Raw genomic sequence first — 10636 nt, 5'->3', positions numbered from 1 at the left:
GCATATGCTATTAGTCCATGTTCTTACTGATACATGTTTACTGCTATGTAGTATCTCACTGTATAAATAAAGTACAACTTATTTATTCATTTGAAAAAAAAATTTAAGTGTTTAGTCTATCTTGACCACCTTTAACAAGACCTATTGCCTGTTTGAGCTAAAATGATAAGAAGGACATAAAGTTTAAAAAATACACATTCCTAAGGGTAGTGGGGACAAGATGGTAGGGTAGAAGGATGTGAGCTCACCTCTCATGAAAACACCAAAATCACAACTAACTGCTGAAGAAACACTGACAAACAAAACAAAAAACCCCACTGGAATCTACCAAAAAGCGTATGCTATGTCCAAAGACAAAGAGGAGGCCACAATGGGATGATAGGTGGGGTGCATCTGTAGTAAAATCACATCCTGAGTGGGTGACGCACAGACAGGAAAATAAGTATATCACAGAGGTTCTCCCACAGGAGTGAAAGTTCTGAGCCCCACGTCAGGTTCCCCAGCTTGAGGGTCTGGCATTGAGAAGAGAAGGCCCTGGAGTATCTGGCCTTGAAGACCAGTGGGGTTTGATCCTAGGAATTTCATAGGATTGGGGGAACAGAAATCCCATTCTTAGAGAGTGCACACAAGGTCTTGTGCATACCAGGAATCAGGGGGAAAATCAGTGACCTCGTAGAAGCCTGGGCCAGACCTCCTGCTGGTACTGGAGGGTCTTCTGTGGAGGCGGGGGTGGCTGTGGCTCACTCTGGGGCCAGAGACACTGTTGGCAGTAGTTCTAGGAAGTGCTCATTGGCATGGGCCCTCCTGGAGGCTGCCATTTTCTTGCCAAGACCTGGCCCCACCCAACAGCCTATATGCTCCAGTGTGGAATGCCTTAGGCCAAACAGCCAACAAGGCAGGAACACAGTCCCATCAATCAGTATCCCTGACCCCACAGCTGTCCACTAAACACATCTCTTGACATGACCCTGCCCACCAGAGGGATAGGACCCAGCTCCATCCGCCAGTGTGAAGGACCAGTCCCTCCCACAAGGAAGCCTGGAAAACTCTCATAGACCAGACTCATCCACCAAGGATCAGACAGCAGAAGAAAAAGAATTACAATTGCAGTCCACAGAACAGAAACTGCAATTTCAGAAAGCTAGATAAAGGGAGATGGCAGAGGAATCTGTTCTAAAAGGAACAAGATAAAACCCCAGAAAAACAATTAAGTGAAGTGGAGATATGCACTTGACCTGAAAAAGAATTCAGAGAAATGATAGTAAGGATGATTCAGGATTTCAGAAGAAGAATGGAGGCACAGATCAAAATGTTTAACTAGAGCTAGAAGCCAGAGCTGGAGCTAGAAGATCCATAGAACAAACCAACAGAGATAAGCAATGCAATAAGTGAGATGCAAAAATGCACTGCTGCTGCTGAGTCGCTTCAGTCGTGTCTGACTCTGTGCGACCCCAGAGACGGCAGCCCACTGGGCTCCCCTGTCCCTGGGATTCTCCAGGCAAGAACACTGGAGTGGGTTGCCATTTCCTTTTCAATGCATAAAAAATGCACTAGAAGGAATCAGTGGCAGAATAAACGAGGCAGAAGAATGAATAAGTGAGCTGAAAGACAGAATGGTGGAAATCACTGCAGTGGAACAGAATAAAGAATGAAAAGAAAGGATAGCCGAAGAGACCTCTGTTGGTTACTAAATGGTCAACATTTGCATTACAGAAGTCTCAGAAGGAGAAGAGAGAGAGAAAGGATCTCAGGGGAGATTTGAAAAGGCAATAGCTGAAAACTTCCCTAACATGGGAAAGAAAACAGTTACCCAAGTCCAGGAAGCAAAGAGAATCCCAGGCAGGATAAACTCAAGGAGGAATGTTCTGGGACACATAATAATCAAACTGACAAAAATTAAAGACACAGAGAAAATATTTTTAACAAGGGAATATCAATAAATAACATACAAAGGAACTCCCATAAGGTATCAGTTGATTTTTCAGCAGAAACTCAGCATGCAGGAGTGAGGGGCACAATACATTTAAAGTGGTGAAAGAGAAGAACCTACAACCAAGAACACACTACCTAGCTGTCTCTCATTCAGATTTGATGTAGAAATCAAAAGCTTTATAAAGAAGCAAAAGCTAAGAGAACTCAGCACCAGCAGACCAGCTTTGCAACAAATGCTAAAGTAACTTCTCTAGGCAGAAAGGAAAAGGCCACAAGCAGAAACATGAACATTATGAATGAAAAAGTCCACCAATAAAGGCAAATATACAATAAAGGTAGGGCTTCATCTACACAAATATGATATGAAATAGGCAATCATGAGAAGAGGAGAGTACAAATGCAGGATACTGCAAATGTATTTGAAATTAAAAGAACAGCAACTTCAAACAATCTTGTTTACATACAGACTGCTGTATCAAAACCTCATGCTAACCAAAAATGAAAAATATACAACAGATACCCATATACACACAAAGAAAAAGGAATCCAAACACAACACTAAAGTGAGTCATCAAATCACAAGAGAAGAAAACAAAAGAAGACTAGGAGCAAGAAGACCAGCAAAAACAAATCCAAAACAATGAACAAAATGGCAATAAGAACATACATATCAATAATTACTTTAAACATAAACAAATTAAATGCTTCAACCAAAAGATATAGACTGATTGAATGGATACAAAAATAAGACATGTATATACGTTGTCTATAAGAGATCTACTTCAGACCTAGTGACACATACGGACTGAAAGTGAGGGAATAGAAAAAACTTGTTCCATGCAAATAGAAATCAAAAGAAAACTGGAGTAAAAATACTCATATCAGACAAAATAAACTTTAAAATAAAAATTGTTACAAGAGACAAAGAAGGACACTACATAATGATCAAGGGGTCAATCTAAGAATAAGATATAGAAATTGTAAATATATATGCACCCAAAAATAGGCAAATAGTAACAGTCATAAAAGGAGAAATTGACAGTAATATAATAATAGTGGGGGAATTTAACACCCCACTTTCCTCAATGGACAGGTCAAACAGACAGAAAATCAGTTAGGAAACACAGGCCTTACATGACACATTGAGATCAATGGACTTAACTGATGTTTATACAGAATCCCACCCCAAGGCAGCAGAATAAACATTTTTTTCAAATGCAGATGAAGTCTTCTCCAGGATTGGCCACATACTGGGCCACAAAGTGAGCCTTGGCCGCTTTAAGAACATTGAAATTATATCAAGCATCCTTTCCAACTACAATGCTATGAGATTAGAAATCAATTATAAGAAAAAACTGTAAAAAACACAAACACATGGAAGCTAAACAATATGCGACTAAAAAACCAATGGGTCACTGAAGAAATCAAAGAGAAAATAAAAAACCCGAGAAAAGAAAACAAAAGCACAGTGATCCAAAATGTATGAGGTGCAGCAAAAGCAGTTCTAAGAAGGAAGTTTATAGCAATGCAAACTTACATCAAGAAACAAGCAAAATCTCAAATAAACAATCTAAACTTACAGCTAAAGCAGCTGGAGAAAGATCAAATCCCAAAGTTAGTGGAAGGAAAGTAATAAAGATGAGACAGAAATAAATGAAGTAGAGATGAAAAAGTTGAAAAGATAAATGAAAATAAAAGCTGGTTCTTTGAAAAGATGGGGCTTCCCAGGTGGCTCTGGACTAAAGAATCCTCCTGCAGGAGATGCAAGAGACACATGTTTGATCCTTGGGTCAAGAAGATTCCCCAGAGGAGGAAATGGCAGCCTGCTTTGGTATTCTTGCCTGGAGAATCCTGTGGACAGAGGAGCCTGGTGGGCTACAGTCCGCAGGGTCACAAAGAGCCAGACACGACTGAGTGAGCACGTACACACACTCTTTGTAAAGATAAACAAAGTGGGTAAAACTTTAGCCAAACTCATTAAGAAAAAAAGGGAGAGGGCTCACATTAATAGAATTAAAAATGAAAAAGGAGAAGTTATAATGGATACCACAGAAATACAAAGGATTACTACAAGCAATTATATGCCAATAAAATGGACAACCTAGAAGAAATGGACACATTCTTAGAAGGTACAAGACTGAACCAGAAAGATATAGAAAATATAAACAGGCCTATCACAAATACTGAAACTTAAATGATGATAAAGAAACTTCTGACAAACAAAAGTTCAGGACCAGATGGCTTCACAGGTGAATCCTATCAAACATTTAGAGAAGAGTTAATACTTATTCTTCTGAAATGCTTTCAAAAATTGCAGAGAAAGGAACACTCCCAAACTCATGCTATGAGGCCACCATCACCCAGATATCAAAACTAGAAAAAAGATATCACAAAAAAAGAAATTTACAGGCCAATATTACTGATGAACATAGATGCAAAAATTCTCAACAAGATACTAGCAAACTGAGTCCAACAATACATTAAGAGGGTTGTACACCATTATCAAGTGGGATTTATTCCAAGGTTGCAAGGATACTTCAGTATCTGCAAATCAATCAATGTGATATACCACATTAACAAACTGAAGAATAAAAACCATATAATGATTTCAATAGATGGAGAAAAAACTTTTGACAAAATGCGATACCCATTTACGACACAAATTCTCCAGAAAGAGGGTGTAGAGGGAAACTATTTCAACATAATAAAGGCCATATATACAAAGCTGCAGCTAACATCATACTCAGCTGTGAAATACTAAACACATTTCCTTTTGGATCAGGAATAAGAGAAGGATGTCCACTCTTACCACTTTTATTCAACATGGTTTTGGAAGTTCTAGCCATGGCAATCAGAGAAATAAAAGGAATCCAAGTTGAAAAAGTAGTAAAACTGTCACTGTTTGCAGATGACTCAATATTATGCACAGAAAATCCTAAAGATGCTACTAGAAAACTACTAGAGCTTGTCAATGAATTTGGTGAGGTTGCAGGATACAAAATTAGTACACAGAAATCTCTTGCATTTCTACACATTAACAATGAAAGATCAGAAAGAGAAACTGAAGAAACTAATTCCATTTACCCCTGCATCAAAATGAATAAAACACCTAGGAATAAACCTACCTGAGGAAGCAGAAGACCTATACTCTGAAACCTATAAGATGCTGATGAAAAAAACTGAAGACGACACAGACGGATGGAAAGATATACCATGTCCTTGGACTGGAAGAATTGGTACTGTTAAAATGACTATATCATCAAAAGCACTCTACAGATTCATTGCAATCCCTATCAAATTACTACAGGCATTTTTTTTTTTTTACAGAATTAGAACAAAAAATTTTACAATTTGTATGGAAACAGAAAAACCCCCAAATAGCCAAAGTAATCTTGAGAGAGAAAAACAGAGCTGGAGGAATCAGGCTCCCTGGCTTCAGAGTGTACTACAAAGCAACAGTCATCAAAATGTTATGGTACTGGCACAAAAAGAGAAATATAGGTCAATGGAACAGGAAAGAAAACCCAGAAATAAACCCACACACCTATGATCAATTAATCTATGATAAAGAAGATAAGAATACATGATAGAGATAAGACGGCCTCTTCAATCAGTGGTGCTGGGAAAACTGGACAGCTACATGTAGAAGAGTGAACTCATAACATTCTTTAATACCACAGACAAAAGTAAACTCAAAGTGGATTAAAAGCCTATACGTAAGACTGAATACTATAAAACTCTTAAAAAAACGTAGGTGGAACACTCTTCGATGTAAATCGCATCAATATCTTTTTCAATGCATCTCCTAGAGTAATGGAAATAAAAATAAACAAATGGGATCTAATTAAACCCAAAAACTTTTGCACAGCAGAGGAAATCATAAATGAGACGGAAAGACAACCCACAGAATGGGAGAAAATATTTGCAAACTATGTGACTGACAGGGGATTAATCTCCAAAATTTGGTTAACAACTGATGGCTCAATTTAGAAACAAACAAACAACCCAATCAAAAAATGGGCAGAAGTCCTAACTAGACATGTATTCAGTGAAGATGTACATATGGCCAAGAGTCACATGAAAAAGTGCTCAACATCGCTAATTATTGAAAAGTATAAAAGTGTTAGTTGCTCAATCATGTCTGATTCTTTGCGACCCCATGCACTGTAGCCCGCCAGGCTCATCTGTCCATGGAATTCTCCAGGCAAGAATACTAGAGTGGGGTAGTCATTCCCTTCTCCAGGGGATCATTAGAGAAATGCAAATCAAAACTACAATGAGGTATCACCTCACACCAGTCAGAATGGCCTTCATCAAACAATCTACAAACTATATATGCTGGAGAGGATGTGAAGAAAAAGGAACCCTCCTACACTGTTGGTGGGAATGTAAATTGGTATAGCCACTATGGAGAACAGCACAGAGGTTCCTTAAAAAACTAAAAATAGAACTACCGTATGATTCGGCAATCCGACTCCTGGGTGTATATCTGCGGAAAACCATGGTTCAAAGGGATACATTCACCCCAATGTTCACTGTAGCTCTATTTGCAATAGCCAAGATATGATGAAATCAACCTAAATGTCCATCAACAGATCAATGGATAAAGAAAATGTGATAGATACATGCACAGGAATATTACTCAGCTATAAAAAAAGAATGAAATAAGTCATTTGCAGCAACACTGATGGGCCTGGAGATTATCATATTAAGTGAAGTGAGTCAGAGAAGGACAAATACCACTTATATGCAGAATCTAAATGATACAAATGAACTTATTCACAAAACTAGAATAGACTCACAGACTTAGAAAAGAAAATTTATGATTACCAAAGGGAAAGCATGGGGGAGACAGATAAATCAGGAGTCTGGGATTGACATGTCTACACTACTATATTGGAGTGGGTTGCCATTCCCTTCTCTAGGGGATCCTCCCAACCTAGGGATCAAACCTGCATCTCCTGCATTGGCAGGCAGATTCTTTACCACTCAGTTACCTGGGAAGCCCTATATATATACAATGGGCTTCCCATATATACAGCAGATAATGAACCAGGGCCTACTATACAGCACAGGGAAGTCTACTCAATATCATATAATAACATAAATGGGAAAAGAATTTGCAAATGAATAGATGTACGTATATGTATAATGGAATCATTGTGCTGTACACCTGAAACTAATCCAACATTGTAAGCCAAATATATTCCAATATAAAATAAAAACTTAAAAAAAAATGTTCCTGGAGAAAAGACTGGGAAACCATTCTGTTTGAACTAAGTCTAATAATGTGCCCAATGACATTAACGGTAGCTTAGCTGAGAGTGTTAGCAGTATCTTACTTTACTCTTTCTGGAACTTTTAATATGTGTGATCGTCCAAGGAAGGCAGGGTGGGGATTATCATCTCCATTTTATCGGTGAGAAAACAGGTTCAAGGACAGGAAATGCCTTGTTCCAGGTCACAGAAAGAAATGGGACATGGGCTGAGGTCTTTGGACTCCACGTCCAATGCTTTGGTTACACCAGTGTGGTTTCCTTCAGTTGTCATGACTGCCCCCCCGCGCCCCCCGCCCACCGGCCCCCAGCAGATCTCCATGTCACGTATTGGTGTTCAATAGCTCAAAGCCTCCTTTGTTTAATTTCCTTGGCCAGAGTCCCTAGTCCAGGCTGGTTACTTTTATTGGTCTCCAGTCAGTCATGCCTGACTTAACAAACATTCTCATACAGTCCTCAAGTTCCATCCTTGCTCAAGAGACTCCAAGGGTAACCGGGAAAGTTTGGGTGTGAATTCTGGCTAAAAGATTTATGAGCTGGGTATTTGTGAATACAGCTTTTAATTTATTAGATTCTTGGGTATTTGATCTGTAAAATGGGAATAAGATGATCAACCCTGTAAGAACGATGAGATTTAACTGAGATTTTACTTAAAGTGCTTTATGGCCACGTCGGTCTCACCTGATCCTACTCCCTGACCTTGCATCGAATCTGAAATATTTTGCTTAGCTTGCAAGGCCTTTGGAAACCTCTTCCCTTTCCAAAAGCCACACAGAGCACACAAGGGCCAGCATTATACTATTTGGTGCTGGCCTACTTTCCAGTGAATTTTCTAGTCTTAGTCATCTCTCACCTTGAAAATCCCTGTCAAAGTGTTGTACTGAATCATGGAATAAGGGTCAGAAAAAGCTGTGGCTCTAGCCTAATAATCCAGATCTTCTGAATCATACCCCTTGGCTGGTACTGGTAGAAAAGCACAAAATGGCATTTTTTGGTAAGCTCTGCCATTATCACACCCCCTCCTGCACCCCCAGTACGCAGTAGCTATAAATTCTAAGCTTCTTGAAGCCAGGAGAGGTTACAGGGTCTTTGTTCCTATCACATTATTTAGCACAGATTTAGGCACCTAATAGAACTTAACATCAGTACTTCTGTGATTGAAGAGACAATTCTGTGCTCAGCTTACTAGTTCTCAAACTCCACCTGCACCAAAATCACCTGGATAGCTGGTTCCCACCCCCGGAATCTCTGACTCAATAGATCGGGGGCAGTGCCTGGGAATTTGTATTCCTAACATGTTCTTAGCTGATTCTGATGTGGCTGGTCTGGGGACTACAACCTGTCTCCGTTCAAGTCTGGCCTGAAGACCAGCAGCATCAGCACCACATGGGACCCCATAAACTGCAGTGGCTCAGGCCACCACGAGTACCCTCTGCTGTAGCTTTGTCCTGGGCCTCTATGTGAACCCTGCTCTCACCCGACCCAGAGCCCCCTCTCCTATGCCCCTCCCTCAGTCCTTCATACACTCTGGAGGATCGGCCTTCTCAAGTCACTGGGTGATGCTTGCAGAAATGCAGTTTCCTGGTCCTCTTCACCTGTTGAGTCCCAGTCTCTGACGGTGGGGCCCCAGGATCTACTTCCGAACCAACGCTGCCTTGTTTAAGGCACCTTCTGGAATTATTTGCTAAAGTAGGGGTTGGTTTGTTGGTAAATTATTTACCAACACTTAGCACTGCCAGGACCTGGAGTTGGGGGGCCCTGCGAGATGCATGGTCTGGCTCTCAGAGAGCGTTTAGCATATGAAGACAGTTTAGTGAACAAGTCATGGTATGATGGGTGCACAGGAAGCCAAGTCGTGGAGGTGCCCTCTGCTCATACGTACCTGTGTTCGGGTGAAGTCTCGCTAAACGTCTCTATAAGGCGGATGAGACTGGTAGGGGGAAGGTTGGCTGCTCTTTTCTCCTTTCTACTGTGAAGGGTTTTGCTTCTTGACCATGAGTAGGGTCTCCTGAGTTTTGCCTTGACTCTAGTTGGGAGAGCCATGGACATTTCCTGGGTTTCCTGGCCTTCAGAGTGGCAGGTGCCACCTCTCTCTGCATATCCCTCTTTCCTGGGTGCTTGCCTTTCTCTCTCTGCGGTCCCTTGGTGGATGTTGGAGAATCACGTTGCTGTCTCAGGCTACCACCAATGAGGAAGGAGTTTAGAAAGCAGAGGGGAGTTTTGAAGGTGTTGCCATGGGAGAGAGCTCAGCCTCTGGCAAGAGCCCAGTGCAGAACCGGCTACATAATTCACAGGTCCAGGGCAAAATGTAAATGCGGGTCTACTTAGCCAAAAATTAAGACTTTTGAGGTGGTGATAGAATAGCATTAAACCAAGCTGGTAGCCCACGTGACTGCATAGGACCTGTGCCCAGAATGCCAGTCTCAGACCAGAAACGAGAAAGACTGTACATCACTTTAACTTGCAAATGACTTGCCTGTCAGGGGATAAGTGGTCTGTGTAACAGAACTGGGGGAAGAAGAAAATAGAGGAGGCAATGCCCTATTTTTCTCAACATGGCTTAGAAGATTTACTTGAGTAGAACTGTGTCTGAGTTTACTTGAGTATAACCCTCTCTCACTGCTCCTGGGGAAGAGGGTGGGTGCTCTGGGGCATATGAATCCTGGTCCCTATCCATGGGGGCCTTGGAGCCTGTTTCTGTTGAGAACCTGGGACCAAGGCCAACGAGCCAAGCTGTGGTCCCAGGGGAACGGGATGCTTAGGCTCAGGAATGGTGGTGGACACTCTGACCCTTGCCCCAGGCTCTCTGTCCTACCCTCCTGGTCCTCACATCAATCTTTCCCCCTGCTTTCTCTGCTCTCTGCCTGCCCTGTGCCAGGATAGCCACAGACTGGTTGAGCACCCATGTCTCTTGGGGAGTTTAAAAACAAAAGAACCATCAGATGAGCTGAACGAGTCTTTGGTGGGGCCAGGAGCACAGATAAAATATGTCTAGGTTCAGAGGTTAAGAATTGGACCCCAGAGCCAGGACAACTGTCCCCTGACAAAATAATGCTGCCCTGGTTCCTCCCACATGATGCTAAGTCACTTCAGTCGTGTCCAGCTCTGCGACACACTATGAAAACTGCTCCTTCCTTGGCCCAACTTAGAGGTTCTGATGGAGCTGCTCTGGACTGTGGCCTGTGGCCTCTGGGGCTTTTAAATGCTCTGCTGCCCTGGAACTAGACTTGCAACCATTTCAAAATGTATGGAAACATCAAATCACTGTGCTGTGTACCAGGAACTAATAGTGTTATAGGGCACTTATACTCCAAAAACAAACACTCACAGAAAAAGAGACCAGATTGGTGGTTTCCAGAGATGGGGAGCAGGTGGGTGGCTGGATGAAGGTGGTTAATAGGTACAAACTCCCAATTATAAGATAAATA

Source organism: Ovis canadensis, chromosome 23, assembly GCF_042477335.2.
Source record: "Ovis canadensis isolate MfBH-ARS-UI-01 breed Bighorn chromosome 23, ARS-UI_OviCan_v2, whole genome shotgun sequence".
NCBI classification, from domain to species: domain Eukaryota; kingdom Metazoa; phylum Chordata; class Mammalia; order Artiodactyla; family Bovidae; genus Ovis; species Ovis canadensis.
The sequence above is the reverse complement of the archived record's forward strand: the minus strand, read 5'-3'. Positions refer to the sequence as shown.